This window comes from Acinonyx jubatus, chromosome A2 (assembly GCF_027475565.1).
Source record: "Acinonyx jubatus isolate Ajub_Pintada_27869175 chromosome A2, VMU_Ajub_asm_v1.0, whole genome shotgun sequence".
Lineage (NCBI taxonomy): Eukaryota > Metazoa > Chordata > Mammalia > Carnivora > Felidae > Acinonyx > Acinonyx jubatus.
In genome coordinates, this window is record NC_069383.1 from 107182995 (window position 1) to 107207777 (window position 24783).

Here is a 24783-nt window from a genome sequence, read left to right on the forward strand (position 1 = left end):
GCAACTTCTCTCTTTTTCCTATATAATAGCCAAATGCAGAACACAATCATTTTAAGTCAATATTAATGGCTATGCAGTGCATAGAGATGTCATCTGTGACAATAATAGTTGGGGTAGGAACAGAGATATATAGGATTAGAGTATATACTATTGAAACTAAGTTGATATTATTTAAATTACACTATAATATGTTAATTGTAATCTCTAAGGTAATTAAGAAATAACTGTTAAAAAGGGAATCAAAGTGGCACACTACCCAGAAAAGGGAGGGCAGTAATAAAAAAACTGAGAAACAAAAAGCATAAAAGACATACCCAAAACAAATAGGTAAAGAGAAGTAAATCCTTCTTTATCAGTAATCTGGTTAAATGAAAATAACTCTCCTATTAAAAACATACATTGAAAAGTTGGATAAAATACATCATCCATCCAGATGCTGCTAGATATTCACTTTAGATGTAAGTACACACAAAAAATTCAAAGCAAAAAGATGGAAAAGGTATCTCATGCAAAGACTAACCAAAAGGCAGCTGGGTTGCTATATTACTGTCAGAAAAAAATAGACTGTATATAAAAACGGGTTATGTGAAACAGAGACTATTAATAAAAGGTTCAACACAGCAAGAGAATATAACAATTATAAACATACAGGCACCAACAACACAGCCCCCGAAATATATATAGCAAAAACAGAAAGGAAAAATAGAATTTTCTATAATAGTAGTTGGAGACTAAAATGCCCATCTTTCAATAATTAAACGACACTATAAACCAATTATACACATACAGAACGGACATATACAGAATACTTTACCCAAGAAGGGCAGAATGCACATTCTTCTCAAGTACACATGGGATATTCTCCAGGATAAACTATTTGTTAGGCTACACAATAAGTCTTTTTGTTGTTTTTTCCCTTAATGTTTATTTGTGTGTGTGTGTGAGAGAGAGAGAGAGTGAGACAGAGTGAAACAGGGGAGGGGTACAGAGAGAGGGAAATGTAGTATCTGAAGAAGGCTCCAGGCTCTGAGCTGTCAGCATAGAGCCCGGTGTGGTGCTCAAACCCACCAACTGAAAGATCATGACTTGAGCCAAAGTGGGATGCCTAACCAACTGAACCACTAGGTTCCCCAGGATACACAATAAGTCTTAATAAATTTTAAAAGATTTAAATCTCATAAAACATCTTTTCTGATCACAGTGGAATGCAACTAGAAATCAGTAGCAGAAGAAAAATTGGAAAATTTACAAATATGTGGAAATTGAATGGTATGCCCTTAAACAACCAATGGGTGAAAGAAGAAATCACAAAGAAAATGAAAATACTTTTAGTCAAAGAAAAACAAAAACACAACATGACAAAACTTATGGATTGTAACAAAGGTAGTACAGACAGAAATCTGTAACTGTAAATGCATACATTGAAAAAGATCTCAAGTCAATATCTTAATTGTACATCTTAAGGAATTTTTTAAAAGAGTAACCTAAACTCAAAGCAAGTAGAAGGAAGGAAATAATAAACATTAGAGCAGATATAGATAAACTAGAGAATAAAAGGACAATACAGAAAATCAAAAATCAACAAAATTGACGAATCTGACTGACCAAGAAAAAGAAAAATAGAAAAAGACTTAAATTACCAGAATCAGAAATGAAAGTGCTTATGCCAATTTTACAGAAATAAAAAGGATAAGAGAATACTGTGATACATTATACAGCAAAAAAAAAAATTGATTACCTAGATTAAATGGACAAATTGCTAGAAACATGCAATCTACATAAACTAACTCATGAAGTAGAAAATCTGAATAGACCCATAACTACTAAAGAAATTAAATCAATAATCACAAAACCACCCAACAAAGAAAGCCCAGGGCTGAATGGCTTCACCAATCCTTCTCAAAACCATCTCCCCCCAGAAGGATTGAAGAAGGAACACTTCCTGACTAATTTGATGAGGCCCAAAATACTCTGATACCAAAGCCAGAAAAAGACACTACAAGAAAAGGAAATTTCAGGCCAATATTCCTTATGAATAAAAATGCAAAAATCCTCAACAAAATACTAGTAAGCTGAATTCACTGTGAATAAGTGGAATTCACAGTTGCAAGGATGGTTTACCTTATGGTCAAGGGGGCAAGGTTTCAGTTATACAGGGTGAACAAGTTCTAGAGATATAATGTACATCAAGTTGACTATAGTTAATAATATTGTACTGTGTACTAGAAATTTGGTAAAAGAGTAGCTCTCGGGGGCCCCTGGGTGGCTCAGTTGGTTAAGTGTCCAACTTCAGCTCAGGTCATGATCTCACAGTTTGTGGGTTCAAGTCACATGTCAGGTTCTGTGCTGACAGCTCAGAGCCTAGAGCCTGCTTTGGGTTCATCTCTCTCTCTCCCTCTACCCCTCTCCTGCTCAATGCTTTGTTTCTTTCTGTCTCTCAAAAATAAATAAATGTTTTAAAAAATTAAAGAAAAAAGTAATTCTCAGATGCTCTCACTGCCAAAAAATAAAAGTGACCATGTGAGATGGATATGTTAATTAGTTTGATTGTAATGATCATTTCACTATATATATCAGAGCATACTATTGTATACCTTAAATATTTACATTTTTATTAAATAAAGGAAAATTAATAAAACTGCTTTTAAGCTATGAAGCAAGAAAAGGCAGTAAAGGAGGAAGAAAGGACTTATTTGCTCACATAATAAGCACAACTGGGTTGCGTCCTCAGTGTCTCTGTGCATGGTCACAGCAAATTACCCCCAGGTTTTTGGTTTAAAGCAGAAATCAGTTAGCCTCAGCCTGTTTTTATAAATAAAGTTTTATCAGAACACACACTTGCAAAGATTTCACACCAAAAAAAAAAAACAAACCCTGACATATAATTTTTTTAAAAAAACTTGACATATTATTGGAGCCAATAAGCAAACTCAGCAATGTTGCAGGGTATAAAAGCAATACATGAAAATCAGTTGCATTTCTATACATTAGCACTGAACACTACAAAAAAGAAATTAAGGAAACAATTTTATTTATAATAGCATCAAGAGGAATATAATAGCAATAAAGTAACTCAGGAGAAAACAGAGTTGTGCACTGAGAACTATAAGAAAGAAATTTTAAAGGGCCTGAATAAAATGAAAAAAATCTCCATTTTCATGAATTAGAAGATTTAATATTGTTCAGATGAATCACTACCCAAAGTGATCTTCAGTTTCAATGACACTTCTATTAAAATCCCAACATGTTTGTTTTCCTATGTTTTGTTTTGTTTTTTTTTTTCACACCCAGTCCCACTGATCCACCAAGACAGCTCACAGAACTCACTATGTAATCATACTTCTCACTAAGATTTATTACAAGGAAAGGAAATAAGGGAAAACTAGCAAAAGAAGGCATATGATCAAAGCCAGGAGGAAGCCAGATGCAAGGTGCCAAGGACTGTCTCCCAGTGGAGTCACAAAGGACATGTTTATTTTTTCCAGCAATGAATTATGACAATACAGGTCTTTACACCATGTCTCCAGAGAATCAGCACCTAAGGTATTTCCTTAACGCTAGCCATCTAGACACCCAATGCCTTGCACTTACCAAAAGGACTCCCCAAAGCAAGGCAAGTGCTGAGCATAAGCCATGTTGTTTTCATGATCTAGAGGCGATTGATTGCTAGCCTTCCAGATTTCAGTCCAGCATGTAAAGAGTTTGGAGGTCCTCACTCCCATTCTCACAAGAAGAAAAAACTGTAAATCAAAACTCTTCTTAGATCCACAAGAGAATTGAGGTCACAGGGCAGAGTGCTGCCCCCAACACTGGAGAGGCAGAAAAACACAGCTTGCTTGAGCAGAAATGCACAAGTAGAAGCTGCTGATGGGAACACTTTAAAATTGCTGGAAGCATCATGTGAACTAATTGAGAATTAAAATTGTTGAGAAATAAATAAAACTAAATAGAGAACTAGTTGAGAATTAAAAATTCTTGGGGGTCTGGTCTTATGAGGGACCCCATGATTTTGTGAGTTTTACCTCTAGGAGTCACACGTCAGGTTCTCAGGGGAAGATCGGAGGCAAATCCCCTAGTGCTTCTGGCAGGAGGAGGGGGAAGTAGTCATTTTGAAATACCCCCACAGCATTCCGCTCTTAACAAGGCCTACCCTCAAGAGAAACTGTTTTATTAGAAGTTAACTAACCTGAGGGAAGGGTAATACCCACCTCTGGCCCTCTCTACCTTTCCTGCAACACCAGAGTAGAGAAAGACTGAAAGATACTTGTGAAGGTTATATCACAGGGAGACAGACTCACTAAAAGACTGAGACCTAATCATACAACTATCTAAGGCTTCCTTTCATACCACATCTTAACTCTGTATCAAGAGTGCTCTTGCAAAATAATAGGGGGTTGTTGTGAAAAGAAGGCAGATTCTCTTTAGTCTCTAGGAAAACCCAAAGACAAGAGAGAACACACAAAGATGCTAGAAGTTTTATTCTTTGACACCTACAACTATAACACAGCCTAACCCCTAACCAGGTAAACATAAAACCTCACAGTAAAGGCCTATCTACTCGTTTCCATTACTCAATATAGTATGTCCACCTTTCAACAAAAAATTACAAGGCATACTAAAAGTAAAAATAAGCAGTCAGAAGGGACCAAGAAAGGATGAGACCCAGACTCAAATATGGCAGAGATTTGGGAATTATTATACTGGGGAGTTAAAGATAAATATGCTCAATATGATAAGGGCTTTAATGGGAAAAGTGGACAACATGTAAGAAAGGAGTAGTAATGTAAGCAAAGATATGGAGACTTTAAGAAAGAATTAAAAGGAAATGCTAGAAATAAGCACAGTAATAAAAGAGGAATGCCTTTGAGGGGTTCACCAGTAGATTGAACACAAGGAAGAAAAGAATCAGTAAGTGTGAAGACAAGTCAATAGGAACTTCTAAAACCAAAACGCAAAAAGAAGAAGGAATGCAAAAGAGCAGAATGTCCAAAACTGTGAGACAATTACTAAAGGAATAACGTAAACATAATTGGAATATTGGAAGGAAAAGTGAGAAAGGAATCAAAGAAATGTTTGAAGTAATAATTGCTGAGAATTTTCCAAAACTAGAGAGACATTAAGTCACAGATACAGGAAGCTCAAAGAACACAAAGTAGTATTTTTTTTAAAAAAACTATATATCTACATAAGCACACCCTATTCAAACTGTAGAAAATCAAAGATAAAGAAAAAATCTTGTAAGAAATCAGAGGAATGAGAGTCTTACTTACAGAAGAACAAGAATGATATTTACATTGGGCTTCTCTTCAGAAGCCATGCCAGTAAGAAGAGAATGGAGTGAACTATCTAGAGTATTAAAAGAAGAAGTCAACATAGAATTCTGTATCCAGCAAGATTATTCTTTTGTTTTTTAAATATTTATTTATTTATTTATTTATTTAGAGAGAAAGAGTACACATGCATGAGCAGGGGAGAGGCAGAGAGAGAGAGGGAGAGAGAGAATCCTAAGCAGGCTCTGTACTATCGATGCAAAGCCAGATGTGGGGCTCAGTCTCATGAAACCATGAAATCATAATCTGAACCAAAATCAAGATTTGGGCGCTTAACTGAGTCACCAGGCACCCTGGCAGCAAAATTATTCTTAAAAAGTGAAATAAGGGGCACTTGGGTGGCTCAGTCAGTTAAGCGTCTGACTCTTGGCTCAGGTCAGGATCTCATGGTTGGCAAGACTGAGCCCCACAATGGGCTCTCTACTGCCAGCGTGGAGCCTGCTTTGCGATATCTCTCTCTCCCTCTCTGCTTCTTACCTGCTCTTGCTCTCTCTCCCTCTCAAAATAAATAAACTTTAAAAAATGTTTTTAAGTGAAAGAAAAAGAAAGACTTTCTCAGAAAAACAAAAATTGAGGACATTTGTTGACATTACTTGCTTTGTCTTGGAGACCCTGACACCCTCATGTTTATAGACACAGATATATACTAGATATAGAGGGGGGGAATACAGATACATAAATATAGATATGTAGATATACATGCATATATAGAGAGAATGATAGGTATAGATATATTTTCTGCTCTGTCAGCTGGGAGAGCCAAGAAGCAATAGCACACGAGTGAAAATGAGCACACTTGGCACCCATATCTTGGTTTCTAATTCCATTATCCAATAAAAGGAAACAAGAATCCTAGGAGAAATGCTTGATTCCAGGGCTGTGGCAGGGAATATACAAGAACATCTTGTAGTGCCACAAAGTAAGGAAGAGTTTGCAAAAGGATGGGGGTATGTCAAATGTATATAAGATACAAATGAAAGAGTTTTCAATAGACAAAGCTTAAACAATCTGAGGAAAAAATAAATAAATTAGTATTGGATTTAACCCAAGTATAAGAAAAATATCTCTAACTCCATACTGTAATAAATAAATGACTGAATAAATAAATAAATGGGGGAAGAGAGACAACTCTCCATGCAGCAGAATTTTAAATAATTTAGGTAAATACTCTTGTTTTCAGGAGCCTTGAACACGGGCTGCATGTAGTAGCTTCCTTCCAAATAATATAATAAGGAAATGGGAGGAAAAGAGTAAGTTCACAATACAGACACCCGACAAGTATGAACTCAGCCAGGTGATTATGGTCAACATCAACAGTGATACATCATGTTGATAGCATGCTCCCTTTATATGTGAGGAAAATGCCACTTTATCTCTGTATTTCCCCAAACCCATACCCCTTACTAATTATGAGGGAAAACATCAGATAAATCTCCACTGAAGGACAGTTTTAAAGGGGGCCAAGATGGCTGAGCACCATGGAAGTTCTCAGCTTCTGAAATGCAGCTAGATCAGCTCCAAATCATTTTGCACACCTAGGAAATTGATCTGAGGATTAACACAACAATCTGCATAACTTGAGCCTCAGAATTCAGCAGGTACACACTCCAGAGAGGTGAACTGGGAGAGAGAGAAGCCATGGAGGGTAGGGAGCTGTTTCTGCAGAGAGAGGACAGAGAAGGGTGGGGGGAGAGTGTGGTATAATGGGAGAGTACTGCCAAAGTGCTGGAGAGAAAGAGAAAGAGTGGAAACAGTCACAAGGGACTGAATAAGAATCTGTTTCCCAAAACCACTGACAGTGAGAAAGAAGAGGGTTTCAATACCATTAGGACTCTATAAATAGGGGAGTGCAGAGTCGGAAATTCTGGAGCTCAATACCCAGTGGTGTTCTGGTGAGGAAGAAAGGTGAGTCCCCAGAAGCAGGCTGCGAGGTCCAAGGGGCCCATGGACCACATGGGGAAAAGCCCTTCCCCTGCATGGAGGTCATTTTGTAGAAGCCATATTGACTCTCCATAGGCAAAGGTCTCAGCAGACCCCGGAGAACAGCCACATTTGCTGATATTAGAACAAAGACACCAGAGTGTGGTAAAACCTGGCACCAGCTGTGTATTGTGATTTACCATAATCTCCAAACCTTTGCTGCTGTGTGATCCCACGAACTTTTTCATGGGCAAGCCAGCACTCAGCCATTGCTCAGCAAGACCCTCCCCCAGAGGGTCAGACTGGGTCCAAGCTGCAGGGTTCTCAGAAATGATGGATTTGGAAACATAGCCTCATCTGAGATAAAATTTGGGAGGGAGGTGCTGCCTCACAGGTTGATGGCTTGAACATGGACATTGTAGAAGTGGGGCATGGACAGAAGCCTAAGACAAAAAGAGGGGTGCTTGATTGCAGGTCAGTGAGAGCGGAGTTCCTGTGCCAGAAACTAGAAAACTGGGTGACACCATTTTCACCTCTCCCACAGGCTCATACACATGCTCACACACCAGAGCCATCCACCCCAGGAAGCTAAGCAGCACCATCTAGTGGAGAACAGAGCTGTAACACCAAGCCCTGCCCAGCTGCACCCACCACGCACACACCCTAGAGGACCACCACGTCTCTCCACCTGCTTAGTGTATGAACTATTGCGTGCTTCATAGTTTCAGTTCTGGGGAAACTGGATGTAATTCCATTCAGCTTTCATTCTGTTTGCTGGTTCATCTATTCAGGGTTTTTTGTTGTTTTTTTTTTTTGCTTTTGTTTAAATTGTTTTTTATTCCTCTTTTTCTCCTTTCTTTTCTTGTATAGAGAAAGAGAAAATTTTGTCTTTATTTTTCTTTTTTGAAAAAATTTTAATTCTTTTTGCTACTTTTTTGGTAAATTTATTCTATTTCGCTTTCTTTATTTCATTTAATTCTATTTTATTGCAGATAATTTTTAAAGTTTTTAAACTTTTTATTACATTTTTTTCTTTTCTTTCCCTTTCTTTTCTATCCTACCAAACTCCTTTCAACAATCAGACCAAACACACCTAGGATCTAACTCCCTTTTTAAAATTTTTTCTGTTGTTTTAATTTCTTAGTTTTTAATCTTTATTTTATAAATTATTTTTATTTATCCAAATGACAAAACAAAGGAATTCACCCCCCCCCCCCAAAGAACAGGAAGAATTGACAGTCAGGGTTTTAAATCAACACAGATACAAGCAAGATGTCTGAAATAGAATTTAGAACCATCATAGCAAGAATACTAGCAGGGGTTGAAAAAAGCATAGAACCCCTTTCTGTGGAGATAAAAGAAGTAAAATCTAATCAGGATGAAATAAAAAATGCTATAGCTGAGATGCAATCTTTTTTTTTTAATTAAAAAATTTTTTTTCAATGTTTATTTTTTGCAGAGAGAGAGAGAGAGAGAGAGAGAGAGAGCCAGGGCAGGGGAGGGGCATAGAGAGAGGGAGACAGAGAATCCAAAGAACTGTGAGATCATGACCTGAGCTGAAGTTGGACGCTCAACCAACTGAGCCACCCAAGTGCCCCACAAGATACAATTTTGAATGGATGCCACAGCAGAAAGGTTGGACGAAGCAGAACAGTGAATCAGTGATATAGAAGACAAAATTATGGAGAATAATGAAACAGAAAAAAAGACAGAACTAAGGGAAAGAGCGTGGTACAAGAATTAGAGAACTCATTTATTAAAAAGGAATAACACCTGAATCATAGGAGTCCCACTGAGGGGCAGATTACAAAATACCCGACCAGTATTCCTAAAAATTGTTAACATCATCGAAATCAAAGCAAGTCTGAGAAATGATCACAGTCTAGAGGAGACCTAATGACTAAATGTAATGCAGCGTCCCAAAGGGGTACTGGGACAGTACACAGAGACATTACACAGAAAAATAAGGAAATCTGAATAAAGTAGATGAATTTTAATGATCAATAATGTAGCAATATTGGATCACTGATTGTGACAAATGTACCATACTAATGAAGGATGTTAATAATGAGGTGACTAGATATGGAGTATGTGGGAATGCTCTGTATTATCTTCACAAAGTTTTGGAAATCTAAAACTATTATAAAATAAAAAGTTTATGAAAAATAATAGTCCTCTACTACTTTGTGATGAGTAAATGGGACAATTCATAAATAATAGTTAAATGTAGTTTTATTACTTTTATTTATTATTATTATTATTATTATTATTATTATTATTTACTGTCTACTTAGAGTTTATTTTCCACTTGGTACAAGGCACACATGCTTACAGAATGTCAGGAAGGCTTGTGTGTGGCTTGGATAGTAAAGAGTGGGGTTCTCTCAACTTCCTTTTTGGTGTTTTGCTGTTTCGATATAAAAGATCCCAACTGCTTTTGCTTGCTGCAGCCTGCCTATCTGAAGGGAGGGAGGCAAAGGGGCTCTGATGAGCCATGTGCTTCCTGAAGCCTGGTGGCTGGTGGTGGCCACTCAGGACTGGAGCCCAGTGTAGGCATTGCCAAGCTGGCCACACAGCTGCTTCCTAATGGTTTCCAGAGCCAAGTCACACATCATTATGCTACTGGTAGCCTGAGGAGATTCTGAGAATTCTGGGGACTCCAACACTGTAGTCATGAATGGGAGAGTGGACTTCCTGAAAAAAAAAGCTTGGCCACCTTGGTCAGCCTTGGGGAGAAAGGGATGGTGAGGGATGGCTTCCCCAAGATACTCTGCACTTCCACAGGAGCTGTTACTGAAAATGGAACCCAGGCGGTGCATACCACCTTGATCACATCTGATCTTATATGATCTTGGAAGATAAGCAGGGTCAGGCCTGGTTAGTACTTGAATGAGAGACTAGTGTAATTTTAATTGTCTGTTTACTTTGTCTTCCCCAAAGCACTTACAGTCTTGGAATTATATCTGTTTTGTCCCCTACTAAAATCATAACTCCAGCACAATGCCTACTAAGTGCTCAATTTGTTGATGCCACTAATGAATACATGACCTCACATTGTGGTTCTCATTAACACAAATTCTGAGCCACAACCCCCATCCTCCACTTCTAGCAGGTATTTGAGTTTTCTGAGCTCCAAAGAGGACCTTACATTTGTTTTTGATATATTTCATCTGGTTGCAAGGGGACAAGAGTCCAGCTCCACAAAGGGCCTTTACACCCTGATTTTTCAGCCAGTGTGTTCCCATCCTCCCAGCTTTACTGAATTCCTAAGAGGTATCAGTTGGCTATACAGCACACATAAGTAGCAGTGTTGAATAGCCTAGTGTAAAGGACAGAGCCAAGAACACAAAAGTGAGCTTTGGGCAGATGCTGGTATCTATTATTGTATATGCTTTCGGTAGTATTATTCATTCTGTGGTGGATCTTTAATTCTTAATTCTCCATTTTGGATGTAAGAACGCCAAGGTATTTTTTTTTCATAAGCCTGTTGCAGTCCAGCTCTCACAGTGAGATATGTGTTTTCCCTCTACTTCTCCAGAATCCCTTTTCATTCTCCTCTATCTTGTGTCCTAGCAGGCTAGATTTCGTGGACTATATTAAAGTCATTTATACTGTAAAGTCACTCACCTTTGGACCTCTGGTTTTATTTGGCCAATAAAAGATTTTGGTAGGAGACTGGAGGTTAAGAAGAAAGCGATTACAGTATTTATCCTCTTGCTTCCTCACTGCTGGCCCACAGGTTGGGAGGACTGTGTTTCTATTCCAATGGTCACAGCTCCTATCATGAAACCCTCTCTAAAGCTGCAAACTGCCAGGTTCCTTCTTCTTGCCTCTGTAGGCTCAGCCTCCCAACTCTTGTGAGTCTCAAGGTGCCATGACATTCTTTATTGATCCTCCCTGTCCCAAACCTTGTATATAGACCCCTCATTAAACTCTCTTAAATTGTCCATCTATATTGTGCCATCTGTGTCCTGTGGGACCTTGGCTAACACACTGGGTCTCTGATATCTCCTAAGCTGCCTGCCTAGAGACACTGCTCAAAGAAGAAATGAGGAAGAGCTTAAGTTTGTTGCTTCTGATTTTTTGTTGTGTTGTTGTTGTCTTTTCTGTTGTTGTTATTGCTTCTGTTCTTAATGCTGTATTTAAGAAGCATGACAAAGAGTCCCACAAGCTCCTTGGTCCACAAATTGAATAAAATACTTTGTCTCCTTTTCATTCTTCTCTTTCTTTTCCTCTTTCTCTTCTCTGTCCTCTTTCCTCTCTTTCTCCTCCTCCTCTGCCTCATCCTGTCCCTTCTTCTTATTTTTGAATTAGGATATTTCCCAGTATTCCATCCCAGAATCACAGACCAAACTCAGATAGTTCAGGAGAATAAGGTCATTAGTTGAGCATTAGGAGAATCTGGCTCATTAGTTGGGTTTCTGTCCCCAACAAGAGGATCTGTGTGTGGATGGAAAAGTTGGAAGCAGAATCAAAGGTAAAGAATCAGAGTTCTTAATGCTCTTGAAGTAACATCAAGAAAATGACAGAATAGAAAGACCCAGATCCTTCTTCCTCCCAAAGAAACACTAACTCAGTAATACATGAGCCGATCCCCTTTGCGAGAAATCCAGAGAAAACCAGTTAAAAGGCTCCTATACCTCTGACAAGTGTAAAACCAGCTGCATTGAAGCCATTAGGAAATTTGTGCCACCCTCTTGCCATACTGTCTGTCCCCTGGTACAGCACTATGTGATTGGGAGGAAATTCCAAGCTCCCAGCTTCTTACTGGGGAGGGAAAGACAAGCATGGACAACATGTCCAATGTTCTGATCTTTCAGGAGAGCTGCTCAAGGGTCTGGTTTCTGTCTTACCAGTCTCAGAGTACTGATGGGACCTGGCATATTCCAGGTGCCTAGCAACCATTGGAAAACAAAACATCTGGGCGATGTGCTGCTGCTCCAGAGGATCCATGGTACAGGAGCCAAAGGCTAACACAGCTCAGCAGCCTCTCCTCCCTCAAGGGGGATGAGAAGAGTGGAATGTGGAATATGCATCCAGTATTCTAACTTTGGGGGGTTACTCAATGGGCTGGTCTCTGTCTAGTCTGACTTAGGGTAGTGACAGGACCCAAAATACTCTAGATGCCTGAAGTCTGTTAGGAACAAAAAAAAGAGCTGGGCATCATTCTACTTCATAGAACTTGTGATACAACAGACAGACACCAGAGGGAGCAAAAGATTATGAGCTCCTGAACAAACAAACCAAGAAACACCCAGCAAGTTCCTCAAATTAGAAATTTACATATACAAGTCCAAAGAAGATACATCCACAGAAAATGTTTGAGAGGCCTCCAGGATCTCTTGCCAGGCTTATGGGTGAAGATCTTTCCCTGTACAAAGTCAGTCTGTAAAGACTTGGAGGGGTGGTTATTTTTTCAAATGCACAAATACAAACCCAAAGTTACAAGAAACATGAAGAAATCACCCCATCAAAGGAATAAAATAAAACTCCATAAATTGGCCCTGAAGAAACAGATGTATGAATTACCTGACAATGAATTCACAATAACCATCATAAAGATGCTCAACAAACTCAGGAAGATGATATATGAATAAAATGAGAATTCTGCAAGGAGATAGAAAATATAAAAAAAGAACCAAGCAGAAATTTGGGGGCTGAAGAATGCAATGACTAAAGTGAACAATTCACCAGAAGCATTCAACAAAAGACTGGATCAAGCAGAAGAAAGAATCTGTGAACTTGTAGACAGGTCATCTGAAATGATCAAGCCTGTGAAGCAAAAAGAAAAATTATAAAAAGGGAGAAGAAGGACTAAAAGGCTTATGGGAGACCATCAATGGACCAATATATACATTATGAGAATTTCAGAAGAAGAAAGAGAAAAAGGGAAGAAAGGTTATTTTTTAAAAAATAATGGCCAGTGATGCCTGGGTGGCTCTGTCGGTTGAGTGTCCAAATTCAGCTCAGGTCATGATTTCGTTGTTGACGAGTTCAAGCCCCACATTTGACTCTGTGCTGACAGCTCAGAGCCTGGAGCCTGCTTTAGATTCTGTGTCTTCCTCTCTCTCTATCCCTCCCCTGTTCATGCTTTGTCTCCCTCTGTCTAAATAAACATTTAAAAAGTAATAATAATGGCCAGAAATGTCCCAAGTCTAGGGAAAGATTCAGACATATTTAAATCCAAATAATTTCCAAATAAGATGAACTAAATGGACTACCAATAAGAGCCAAAGTATGGAGAGAGCCCAAATGTCCATCAATGGATGAATGGATAAAGAAGATGTGGTATATATACACAATGGAGTATTACTTGGCAATCAAAAAGAATGAAATCTTAACCATTTGCAACTACATGGAGGGAAGTAGAGGATATTATGATAAGTGAAATTAGTCAGAGAAAAACAAATATCATATGACTTCCCTCATATGGGGGCTTTAAGATACAAAACAGATGAACATAAGGGAAGGGAAACAAAAATAATATAAAAACAGGAAGGGAGACAAAACATAAGAGACTCTTAAATATGGAGAACAGAGGGTTACTGGAGGAGTTGTGAGAGGAGGGATGGGCTAAATGGGTAAGGGGCATTAAGGATTCTATTCCTGAAATCACTTTTGCACTATATGCCAACTAACTTGGATGTACATTCTAAAAATAAATTAAAAAAAAAGATGAACTAAATGAAGTCCACACAAAGCATTATAATCAAATTGTCAAAAGTCAAATCCAAAGAGAAAATTTGGAAACCAGAAATAAAAAAGCAATTTGTTACATACAAGGGGACCTCCATAACAGTCTCAGTAGATTTCTAGCAAGAACATTACAGGACAGCAAGGAGTATTTCTTTCAAAGTACTAAAAGAAAAAGAAACTGCCAACCAAGAATACTAAATCCACAAAAACTGTCCTTTAAACATTAAGAAGAGACATTTCCCTAAAAAACAAAAGCTAAGGAAGTGCATCACCAAGATACCTTCGTTACAAGAAATGCTAAAGGGAGTCCTTCCAGGTTAAGTTAAAAGATGCTAAAGAACAACATGAAAGCATATGGAGATATAAAGCTCACTGGTAAAGGTAAGTATATGGACAAATACAGAACACTGTAATATTGTAACAGTACATAAACAACTTTAAATTCTGGAACAGAAATTAAAGGACAAAATAATTTTTTAAAACTATATGTTAATGGACACAATATAAAAAGATGTAAGTTATAATATCAATAACGAAGTGTGAGGGGGAGAGGTAAAATAGTGGAATTTTTGTATAAAATTAAACTTAAGTTGTTATCAGCTTAAAATAGAATGTTTTATACAAACCCCATGGTAACCAAAGAAAATACTTATGGAAGATACACAAAAGAAAATGAGAAAAATCAAAGCATTTTGCTACAAAAAAAAAAATCAATAAAACACAAGAAGAGAGGACAAAAGAGACAAAAGAGCTACAAGACATAAATCAATTCTTAAAAATGGTAATAGTAGGAGCTCCTGGGTGGCCCAGTCAGTTAAGTGTCCGACTTCAGCTCAGATCATGATCTCACAGCTTGTGGGTTCAAGCCCCACATTGGGCTATGTGCTGACAGCTCAGAGCCTGGAGCTGCTTCAGATTCTGTGTCTCCCTCTTTCTCTCTGCCCCTCCCCCACTCATGCTCTGTCTCTCTTTCTCAAAAATAAAGAAACATTTAAAAAAATTAATGAAAATGGTAATAGTAGTCCTTCTCTATCAATAATTACCTCAAGTGAAAATGGATTAAACTTCCTAATCAAAAGATAGAGTGGCTGAATGGATTTTAAAAAAAGATAAAACAAGATACAACAATATGCTGTCTAGAAGAGACTCACTTCATGTTCAAGGACACACATAGGCTGAAAGTGAAAGAATGGAAAAAAGGTAGTCTGTGAAAATGGTAACTAAAGGAGAGCAAAGGTGGCTATACTTGTATTAACAGAATCAATTTTAAGGCAAAAACCATCACAAGAGAAAAGGAGGGACATGATATAATGATAGAAGGCCCAATTCACCAGGAAGATACAATAATTATAAATATATATGAATTCAACATCAGGCCACTTAAATTTATAAAGCAAACATTAACAAAACAGAAGAAATAGAATCACAAGACATCGAGGGAAGATGGTGGTGTAGGAGGACGCTGGGCTCACCGCACGTCCTGCTGATCACTTAGATTCCACCTACACCTGCCTAAATAACCCAGAAAACCATCAGAAGACTAGCAGAATGGAGTCTCCAGAGCCAAGCACAGATGAGAGGCCACAGAAGAGGGTAGGACGGGCGGTGAGGCAGTGCGCGCTACACGGACTGGCAGGAGGGAACCGGGGCAGAGGGGCGGCCCGCCGGCCAAGCAGAGCCCCCGAGTCTGGCTGGCAAAAGCAGAGGGGTCGGATGGAGTGTGTTCAGACAGCAAGCGGGACTTGACATCTGGAAGGTTATAAGCTAACAGCTCTTCTCAGAGAATGGGAGGGCTGGAGGACAACAGGAGGGAGAGTTGTTAAGCCCTGGAGGACAGAGCTCAGCTTGGCGGGGAACAAAGGCACTCACCAGCACCATCTCACTCGCCCATCCCTCAGCCAAAATCCCAAAGGGAATGAGTTCCTGCCAGGGAACTTGCTTGCACCGCGCCCCCAACGCTGTGCTTCTGCGGATCCACCCCTCCAGAGGCGGGTCTGACTCCCTCCCACTGCCACAGGGCCCCTCCCGAAGCAGATCACGGAAGAAGAAGCGAGCTGAGCCTGCCCCTCCCGCCCCCGTGCACCATGCTGATCCACCCCAGCTAATAGGCCAGATCCCCACCCCACAAGTCTGGCAGTGTGCAAGTAGCCCAGATGGGCCATGCCACCCCACAGTGAATCCTGCCTCTAAGAGAGGGGAAGAGAAGGCACACACCAGTCTGACTATGGCCCCAGCAGTGGGCTGGGAGCAGACATCAGGTCTGACTGCGGCCCCACCCACCAACGCAAGTTATTCAGGACAGCACAGGGGAAGTGCCCCGAAGGTCCTCACCATTCCAGGGACTATCCAAAATGACGAAACGGAACAATTCCCCTCAAAATCGCCCAGGAAATAACAACAGCTAACGAACTGATCAAAAACGATTTAAACAATATAACAGAAAGTGAATTTAGAATAATAGTCATAAAATTAATCGCTGGGCTTGAAAACAGAATAAAGGACAGCAGAGAATCTATTGCTACAGAGATCAAGGGACTAAGGAACAGCCAGGAGGAGCTAAAAAATGCTATCAATGAGCTGCAAAATAAAATGGAGACAACCACAGCTCGATTTAAGAGGCAGAGGAGATAATACGTGAACTAGAAGATAAAATTATGGAAAAAGAAGAAGCTAAGAAAAAGAGAGATAAAAAAAATCCAGGAGTATGAGGGGAAAATTAGAGAACTAAGTGATGCACTAAAGAGAAATAATATACGCATAATTGGTATTCCAGAGGAGGAAGAGACAAAGGAAGGTGCTGAAGGTGTACTTGAAGAAATAATAGCTGAGAACTTCCCTGATGGGGGGAAGGAAACAGGCATTGAAATCCAAGAGGCACAGAAAACTCGTTCAGACGTAACTTGAATTGATCTGCACAACATATCATAGTGAAACTGGCAAAATACAAGGATAAAGAGAAAATTCTGAAAGCAGCTAGAGATAAACGTGCTCTAACATATAAAGGGAGACCTATAAGACTCGTGACTGATCTCTCTACTGAAACTTGCCAGGCCAGAAAGGAATGGCAGGAGATCTTCAATATGATGAACAGGAAAAATATGCAGCCGAGAATCCTTTATCCAGCAAGTCTGTCATTTAGAATAGAAGGAGAGATAAAAGTCTTCCCAAACAAACAAAAACTGAAGGAATTCGTCACCACTAAACCAGCCCTACAAGAGATCCTAAGGGGGATCCTGTGAGACAAAGTACCAGAGACATCGCTACAAGCATGAAACCTACAGACATCACAATGACTCTAACCCATATCTTTCTATAATAACACTGAATGTAAATGGACTAAATGCACCAACCAAAAGACATAGGGTATCAGAATGGGTAAAAAAACAAGACCCATCTATTTGCTGTCTACAAGAGACTCATTTTAGACCTGAGGACACCTTTAGATTGAGAGTGAGGGGATGGAGAACTATTTATCATTCCACTGGAAGTCAAAAGAAAGCTGGAGTAGCCATACTTATATCAGACAAACTAGACTTTAAATTAAAGGCTGTAACAAGAGATGAAGAAGGGCATAATATAATAATCACAGGGTCTATCCATCAGGAAGAGCTAACAATTATAAATGTCTATGCGCCGAATACCGGAGCCCCCAAATATATAAAACAATTACTCATAAACATAAGCAACCTTATTGATAAGAATGTGGTAATTGCAGGGGACTTTAACACTCCACTTACAGAAATGGATAGATCATCTAGACACACGGTCAATAAAGAAACAAGGGCCCTGAATGATACATTGGATCAGATGGACTTGACAGATATATTTAGAACTCTGCATCCCAAAGCAACAGAATATACTTTCTTCTCAAGTGCACATGGAACATTCTCCAAGATAGATCACATACTGGGTCACCAAACAGCCCTTCATAAGTATACAAGAATTGAAATCATACCATGCATACTTTGAGACCACAATGCTATGCAGCTTGAAATCAACCACAGGAAAAAGTCTGGAAAACCTCCAAAAACATGGAGGTTAAAGAACGCCCTACTAACGAATGAGTGGGTCAACCAGGCAATTAGAGAAGTAATTAAAAAAAAATGGAAACAAACAAAAATGAAAAGATAACAATCCAACCGCTTTGGGATGCAGCAAAGGCAGTCCTGAGAGGAAAATACATTGCAATCCAGGCCTATCTCAAGAAACAAGAAAAATCTCAAATACAAAATCTAACAGCACACCTAAAGGAAATAGAAGCAGAACAGCAAAGATAGCCTAAACCCAGCAGAAGAAGAGAAATAATAAAGATCAGAGCAGAAATAAACAATATAGGATCTAAAAAAACTGTAGAGCAGATCAACGAAACCAAGAGTTGGTTTTTTGAAAACATAAATAAAATTGATAAATCTCTAGCCAGGCTTCTCAGAAAGAAAAGGGAGATGACCCAAATAGATGAAATCATGAATGAAAATGGAATTATGACAACCAATCCCTCAGAGATACAAGCAATGATCAGGGAATACTATGAAAAATTATATGCCAACAAACTGGACAACCTGGAAGAAATGGACAAATTCCTAAACACCCACACGCTTCCAAAACTAAATCAGGAGGAAATAGAAAGCTTGAACAGACCCATAACCAGCAAAGAAATTGAATCAGTCATCAAAAATCTCCCAACAAATAAGAGTCCAGGACCAGATGGCTTCCCAGGGGAGTTCTACCAGACGTTTAAAGCAGAGATAATACCTATCCTTCTCAAGCTATTCCAAAAAATAGAAAGGGAAGGAAAACTTCCAGACTCATTCTATGAAGCCAGTATTACTTTGATTCCTAAACCAGACAGAGACCTAGTAAAAAAAAGGGAACTATAGGCCAATATCCTTCATGAATATGGATGCAAAAATTCTCAATAAGATACTAGCAAATCGAATTCAATGGCATATAAAAACAATTATTCACCATGATCAAGTGGGATTCATTCTTGGGCTGCAGGGCTGGTTCAACATTCGCAAATCAATCAATGTGACACATCACGTTAATAAAAGAAAAGATAAGAACCATATGATCCTGTCAATCGATGCAGAAAAGGTCCTTGACAAAATTCAGCAACGTTTCTTAATAAAAACCCTCGAGAGTTCAAAAAAGAAAGAAAGAAAGAAAGAATGGTCAACCAGGAATTTAGAGAAGAAATTAAAAACTATATGGAAACAAATGAAAATGAAAAGACAACAATCCAAACGCTTTGGGATGCAGCGAAAGCAGTCTGGAGAGGAAAATACATTGCAATCCAGGCCTATCTCAACAAACAAGAAAAATCCCAAATACAAAATCTAACAGCATACCTAAAGGAACTAGAAGCAGAACAGCATAGGCACCCCAAAACCAGCAGAATAAGAGAAATAATAAAGATCAGAACAGAAATAAACAACAGAGAATCTAAAAAAACTGTAGAGCAGATCAATGAAACCAAGAGTCGGGCTTTTGAAAAAATAAACAAAATTGATAAACCTCTAGCCAGGCCTCTCAAAAAGAAAAGGGAAAAGACCCAAATAGATAAAGTCATGAAGGAAAATGGAATTATTACAACCAATCCCTCAGAAATACAAGCAATTATCAGGGAATACTATGAAAAATTATATGCCAACAAACTGGACAACCTGGAAGAAATGGACAAATTCCTAAGCACCCACACACTTCCAAAACTCAAACAGGAAGAAACAGAATATTTGAACAGACCCATAACTAGCAAAGAAATTGAATCAGTTATCACAAATCTCCCAATAAATAAGAGTCTAAGACCAGATGGCTTCTCTGGGGGATTCTGCCAGACATTTAAAGCAGAAATAATACCTATCCTTCTCAAGCTGTTCCCAAAAATAGAAAGGGAAAGAAAACTTCCAGACTCATTCTATGAAGCCAGCATTACTTTGATTCCCAAACCAGACAAAGACCCAGCAAAAAAAGAGAACTACAGGTCAATATCCCTGATGAATATGGATGCAAAAATTCTCAACAAAATACTAGCAAATCGAATTCAACAGTGTAAAAAAAGAATTATTCACCATGATCAAGTGGGATTCATTCCTGGGCTGCAGGGCTGGTTCAATATTTGCAAATCAATCAATGTGATACATCACATTAATAAAAGAAAAGATAGCAACTATATGATCCTGTCAATCGATGCAAAAAAAGCATTTGACAAAATTCAGCATACTTTCTCAATAAAAATGCTTGAGAAAGTCAGAATGATAGGAACATACTTAAACATCATAAAAGCCATTTATGAAAAGCCTACAGCTAATATCATCCTCAATGGGGAAAAACTGAGAGCTTTCCCCCTGAGATCAGGAACACGACAGGGATGTCCACTCTCACCGCTGTTGTTTAACATAGTGTTGGAAGTTCTAGGATCAGCAATCAGACAACAAAAGGAAATCAAAGGCATCAAAATTGGCATGGATGAACTCAAGCTTTCACTTTTTGCAGATGACATGATATTATACATGGAAAATCCGATAGACTCCACCAAGAGTCTGCTAGAACTGATACGTGAATTCAGCAAAGTCGCAGGACACAAAATTAATGTACAGAAATCAGTTGCATTCTTATACACTAACAATGAAGCAACAGAAAGAGAATAAAAGAAACTTATCCCATTCACAACTGCACCAGGAATCACAAACTACCTAGGAATAAACCTAACCAAAGATGTAAAAGATCTGTATGCTGAAAACTATAGAAAGCTTATGAAGGAAATTGAAGAAGATACAAAGAAATGGAAAAACATTCTGCGCTCATGGATTGGAAGAATACATTGTTAAAATGTCAATGCTACCCAAAGCAATCTACACATTCAATGCAATCCCAATCAAAATTGCACCAGCATTCTTCTCAAACCTAGAACAAGCCATCCTAAAAATTGTATAGAAACACAAAAGGCCCCGAAGAGCCAAAGTAATATTGAAAAAGAGGACCAAAGTGGGAAGCATCACAATCCCAGACTTTAGCCTCTACTACAAAGCCGTAATCATCAAGACAGCATGGTATTGGCACAAAAACAGACACATAGACCAATGGAACAGAAGACAGACTCCAGAATTGGACCCACAAAAGTATGGCCAACTAATCTTTGACAAAGCAGGAAAGAATATCCAAGGGAAAAAAATACAGTCTCTTTAACAAGTGTTACTGGGAGAACTGGACAGCCACATGCAGAAGAATGAAACTAGACTACTGTCTTACACCATTCACAAAAATAAACTCAAAATGGATGAAGGAGCTGAATGTGAGACAGGAAACCATCAAAACCCTAGAGGAGAAAGCAGGAAAAAAACCTCTCTGACCTCAGCTGCGGTAATTTCTTACTCGACACATCTCCAAAGGCAAGGGAATTAAAAGCAAAAGTGAACTATTGGGACCTCATGAAGATAAAACGCTTCTGCACTGCAAAGGAAACAATCAACAAGACTAAAAGCCAACCAAGAAATGGGAAAAGATATTTGCAAATGACATATCGGACAAAGGGTTAGTATCCAAAATCTATAAAGAGCTCACCAAACTCCACACCCGAAATACAAATAATCCAGTGAAGAAATGGGCAGAGGACATGAATAGACACTTCTCTAAAGAAGACATCCAGATGGCCAACAGGCACATGAAAAGATGCTCAACGTCACTCCTCATCAGGGAAATACAAATCAAAACCACACTGAGATACCACGTCCCCCCAATCAGAGTGGCTAAAATGAACAAATCAGGAGACTATAGATGCTGGAGAGGATGTGGAGAAACGGGAACCCTCTTGCACTGTTGGTGAGATTGCAAACTGATGCAGCCACTCTGGAAAGCAGTGTGGAAGTTCCTCAAAAAATTAAAAATAGATCTACCCTATGACCCAGCAATAGCACTGCTAGGAATTTACCCAAGGGATGCAGTAGCACTGATGCATAGGGGCACTTGTACCCCAATGTTTACAGCAGCACTTTCAACAATAGTCAAATTATGGAAAGAGCCTAAATGTCCACCAACTGACGAATGGATAAAGAAAATGTGGTTCATATATACACAATGGAATACTACTTGGCAACGAGAAAGAATGAAATATGGCCTTTTGTAGCAACGTGGATGGAACTGGAGAGTGTTATGCTAAGTGAAGTAAGTCATACAGAGAAAGATACCGTATGTTTTCACTCCTATGTGGATCCTGAGAAACTTAACAGAAGACCATGGGGGAGGGGAAGGGGAAAAAGTTATAGAGAGGGAAGGAGGCAAACCATCAGAGACTCTTAAGAACTTAGAATAAACTGAGGGTTTTGGGGGGTGGAAAGGAGGTGAAAGTGGTGATGAGCACTGAGGAGGGCACCTTTTGGGATGAGCACTGGGTGTTGTATGGAAACCAATGTGACAATAAATTTCATATTTAAAAAAAAAAACGACTCTTTGGCTGATTATCAGTCTGTCTCCTCCCTCAGCTCTTATCAAAAAAAATTGTGGGGTGCCTAGGTGGCTCAGTCCGTTAAGCGTCCGAGTTTGGTTCAGGTCATGAACTCACTGCTGGTGAGTTTGAGCCCCACATCGAGTCTGTGCTGACAGCTCACAGTCTGGAGTCTGATTTGGATTCTGTGTCTGTCTCTCTTCCCCTCCCCTGCCCAAGCTCTGTCTCTGTCTCAATCTCTTTCAAATATAAATAAGCATTTAAAAATTTTTTTTAATTTGTTAAGAATGTAGAATTCATATGTTTTTTATCATAATAAAAACAAAAGGATATATGGTCTGAAGTATTCTCAAAACAAAAAGTCAGCTTTATCTTCATCCTCCATCAACCTCAGCTCAGAAGCTCTAGACAGCCCTGGGTTGTCCTCAGGACATCATTTTCTCAGATGTCTGATTCTTCTTCTGAGCATAATAAAAACCATTGATTTTATAATTCATACTCACCACCCACACAAGTCAGAGTGAGGTATAAGACACCTGTAGTGCCCAAGGTTTCCAAGCACAGAGGCTCAATTCAGCTTTTATATGTGTGGTAGGTTGAAAAACTGTCCACAAGACTCCCCACCCCCCTTCTGTAGTCCCAGCCTTGAGATGTGACTGCAGCACCTGCCATTGGGAGATGGTGTCCATTTCCTTAATAGGGTCAACTCCATGACTTGATTTGGCTGATACATGTAGTGGATATGATGTGCTCACTTGAACCTTCTGCTTCCTAGGCCCCTACCATGACCATATGAACAAACCTGCACTGGACCTCTGATGGCACTGGCCATCCTGGACCAGCCAGCCCTCCAGCTGTCCTGGTAACTGACTGAAAATACGTGAGTCCAGCCGACATCAGTCTGGCCCAAATCAACTGAGCCCAGCCCAAACTGTTGACCCACAGAACCACGACTCTAAAAAGTAGTGGTGTTTTAAGCCACTATGTTTTGGGAAGCTTTGATACACTGCAAAAATTAACAGGTAAAATATGTACCCCCAATTCTCATTATCTCATAGTTGCTCTTCTGAATCAAACCCTCCCCAAAACCTTCCCTAGGTGGATGGCATGCAACTCCTTCTCAAATACTATTTACATGATGTTTTTTAAAAACAATTTTAAAATAAAGGAGAGGCCTGTTGTCAGGATGACTGGGCATTACTCAATTCAGCCTTGGGTGGACTTTTCAATTGGGTCAGACAGCAGCTGCATTCTTGGCTCACCCCAGAGTGCAGAGGTTAGTCTCCTCCCTGTTTTTTCCCAAAGGTCTTGGAAACATGTAAGTCTTCCCTTGTGTTCAGGGGGACTAGAGTTCACACATCCTTTTTCATCCTGGGTCCCTTTCCTTATCAGTGCCTCCTCTGATCAGCACTGCTCACTCTACAGCCCTACCGAGGGAACCAAAATGCAGAGGGCTGTTGAGTGTTTCTCTGACATTCTCCTGCACACCTTATCAATATCACAGCTTTGCTTAATTTCCCATGTGAATTTTTCTCTACTTGAGTGAGCTCCACAGAGTTTCCTTTGCACCTTCTTCAAGTACAAGAATCCTCTCCCCACATGTGGTATACATCTCTGCTTCTGCCTTCACAGCACCCACTTCTCCTGCCTCTACCAATAGCACTGACACTTTCCAAGGAAACAACTTTCTCCTCCCTTTCCAGAGATGTGGGTTGAATGTAGTCCTTTCAACCCTTGATGCTGGAGGTAGGCACATGACCCAGCTTTGGCCAATCAGAGCATGCCTGCTCCTGGCCAGCGATTGGTTCTTATTGGGGCACATGACTCCACCAGCTCCTATCAAATTCAAGTCTAGGACTTATGTGGAGACTGCCATGAGAACAACCACCTTTTCACTGGGAATGCTGATAACACAAGAAATTAGAACAGAACTACTGTGCAGGCAATGTGTCACTATGAGGAGAAATCCTCCCCCGAAATGAAGCAACAGACAATGACAATGTTAACGATGTAATTTGAGTGTTTGGAGTAACCAGCCCTGCCTAAAGAAAGCTACCATGGAACGTTTGACTTGGTTGTTCTTTTTTGTTTAAACCAGACTGAACTAAGTTACTGTTGCTTGCAAACAAAGATGTTCTACCATATCCACATTCGTCCCTTTATACAAATTAGAACTTACTGCTGTTAAATGGAAAGCAGGACAATACATATGAGGTTGAAGAATGGGTAACCTACTCTGTGGTGATCTCTAGCTGCCCATTTTCTTTCCCTACACACCTTGGCTTTCACTGGAGGGAGTTGGGGCTTGTAGCAGTTTTAAAACAGAGTCACACAGTCTTTGATCCTCCTCCCACTGAGGCCTGGGTCTCAGTGCCCAGCCCTTGCCCTCAAATCTGG

At 39.4% G+C, this 24783-nt stretch overlaps 1 protein-coding gene across 4 annotated transcripts in view; it reads right to left on the reverse strand.

Moving 5' to 3' along the window:
- The window catches only part of ALDH1L1 (aldehyde dehydrogenase 1 family member L1), a 117252-nt gene that overhangs the window by 44437 nt on the left and 48032 nt on the right, over window positions 1-24783 (reverse strand). The window lies entirely within an intron of this gene.